This window comes from Carassius carassius, chromosome 1, assembly GCF_963082965.1.
Source record: "Carassius carassius chromosome 1, fCarCar2.1, whole genome shotgun sequence".
Taxonomy (NCBI): domain Eukaryota; kingdom Metazoa; phylum Chordata; class Actinopteri; order Cypriniformes; family Cyprinidae; genus Carassius; species Carassius carassius.
This window is the reverse complement of record NC_081755.1, coordinates 46137235-46139881: the sequence shown is the minus strand read 5'-3', so window position 1 is coordinate 46139881 and position 2647 is coordinate 46137235. Positions and strand designations below refer to the sequence as shown.

Genomic DNA, 2647 nt, shown 5'->3' with positions numbered 1-2647 from the left:
GGACTTTAACACAAAAAAGTGATGGTATGTAACTTTAACCAAGTGAAATCACCCAGTCTCACAGTTTCAGCTAAAAATCTTCTTCTGTACTACATCTTGGATGGCCTGGCTTGAGTAAATTAATTATTTTAGGTGAAATATCCATTTATTTAGTGATCATCAATATGTTTTTTTAATGTTCTCCTTCGGGGGAAAAAAAAGAAGAAAAACTTTACATTCTAATACATACCTGTAAGATACATAACAGGTCTCAGAATATAAAGAGCACAGCAAGTGATTATCTCACTATCAAATCCTGGAACATAGCATTAAGTTTTGGATATAAGATGACATGACAAAAAACATGACATGTGTGATGAAAGGTGATGAAGAATCACATCAAGAGAGAATAAACAAACACAACATATGAACACAGTAATCTTAAGTCAGTGATGAAAAACACATGCATAATACAATTTTTTTTTTTACTATTGTGCTTTAGTAATTTCATTTTTGTAAATGTATGAACTACGAAACTCACCTTTAGAAAGACCCCAGAAGATGAAGGCAAAAAACATGCAGATGTTTGGACAAAAGACAAGTGAACCCTGAATTGTCCAGAAGTTTGTTCTGCTTGAGAAAGCTGTGCAAGCAATGAGCAAGACACTTACAGTAACACATGCTGAATTTATTACAGGAAATATGAAGTATGGAAATATGGTTCTTCTTATAAACACACCTGTGCTATTTGATGGGCAGTAGATCAGACAGCAGAACAGAAGTACAGCTCCAAATGCAGAAACAATGCAGAGAACCAACACCATTATGTGCAAGATAGAAAAATCTGTCAAAAACAGTTAATCAGTTACGTTTACATCTAGTATTGAGTCAGATTGTTATGTTTGGTTTTTCTAAAATAATTAGAAAACAATAATTTTTAACTGATGAGATTGATTCTTTAATTGATTATTATGATTAGTAGTAGTAGTATGGATATTTAAACTTAATATAAAAAAGCACAGATGATACTTATACTGAGTAAATATTGTGATAGATACTGTGTGCACCACACTATAAAAATTAAATAAATAGGATGACCTAAGTAAAAAACAACAACAACAACAAAAAAAAAACACTTTGTGCATTTACAAAATAAAGAAAATAAACAAGGTGTGCTGTCTGCGGTGATCTTCATTTACAAACGCGTCATTAAAATGAACTGTAACTCAACGAAGAGACATGAGAGATACTGTAAAGTATATCTATAGAGAGCTTGACATGTTCTTTTAAACTAAGCAAGTACTACCGAAAACAAATATTCATTGATAAAGTAATCCATAAGAAAACAACACGATGTCCGTCTTTCACGTCTACCTTCATTATATCTAATGCGACCACGCCCATGTGCTGAACGCGCTATTGAGATTATAATGTTCCACGTGAAGCGCGGCGTGCATACGCCCATACCACAGAAAACAAAGCAGTGTGACTGTTCTTCAAGTTTTTTTATTTATTACATTTTTTTGCTGTTTGCTTCGCGCTGAAAGAGAAATAAGACATAATTCACCCCAATAAGATGCGCTGAGGATTACCTCAGGATTTGAGTTTTGGATTTCCTCAGAAAAAAAGAATGAAGTGCTTTATCCAGCAGAGATCATAAACATGAGTAGGTCTCTTTTTTAATTTATATACTTGTCTTAGTTTTCACAAAACGTACACATTATACTAGTTTACTAGACTTTTTCCAAACTATAATTCCTGACATTATGAAATTCATTATGAAGATTCATTCACATCATCTAAATGTTCTACTGTACAACTAGTATCAGTGACCATCACAATAATGTTAATAATGTAGTTTATCATTTAGTTTATTTGAGACCACATAAACAATATACAATCCCGATTCCAAAAAAGTTGGGACACTATACAAATTGTGAGTAAAAAAGGAATGGAATAATTTACAAATCTCATAAACTTATATTTTATTCACAGTAGAATAGATAACATATCTAAACATGATCCAGAAGCGCAGGCGTTTTGTCTGGGCCAAGGCTCATTTAAAAATGGACTGTGGCAAAGTGGAAAACTGTTCTGTGGTCAGACCAATCAAAATGTGAAGTTCTTTTAGGAAAACTGGGACGCCATGTAATCCGGACTAAAGAGGACAAGGACAACCCAAGTTGTTATCAGCGCTCAGTTCAGAAGCCTGCATCTCTGACGGTATGGTGTTGCATGAGTGTGTGTGGCATGGGCAGCTTACACATCTGGAAATGCACCATCAATGATGAAAGGTATATCCAAGTTCTAGAACAACATATGCTCCCATCCAGACGTCGTCTCTTTCAGGGAAGACCTTGCATTTTCCAACATGACAATGCCAGACCACATGCTGCATTAATTACAACATCAAGGCTGCGTAGAAGAAGGATCCGGGTACTGAAATGGCCAGCCTGCAGTCCAGATATTTCACCCATAGAAAACATTTGGTGCATCATAAAGAGGAAGATGCCACAAAGCAGACCTAAGACAGTTGAGCAACTAGAAGCTTGTATTAGACAAGAATGGGACAACATTCCTATTCCTAAACTTGAGCAACTTGTCTCCTCAGTCCCAAGACGTTTGAAGACTGTTATAAAAAGAAGAGGGGATGCCACACAGTGGTAAA

At 35.1% G+C, this 2647-nt stretch overlaps 1 long non-coding RNA gene across 1 annotated transcript; it reads right to left on the bottom strand.

The window, feature by feature from the left end:
- Window positions 1–209: 209 nt before the first annotated feature.
- Window positions 210–826, bottom strand: LOC132126572 (uncharacterized). The gene is made up of 3 exons (XR_009427416.1): window positions 719–826; window positions 521–622; window positions 210–295 (listed from the first exon to the last, which is right to left on the bottom strand). It is a non-coding gene; the product is annotated as an uncharacterized LOC132126572 (long non-coding RNA).
- Window positions 827–2647: the final 1821 nt, after the last annotated feature.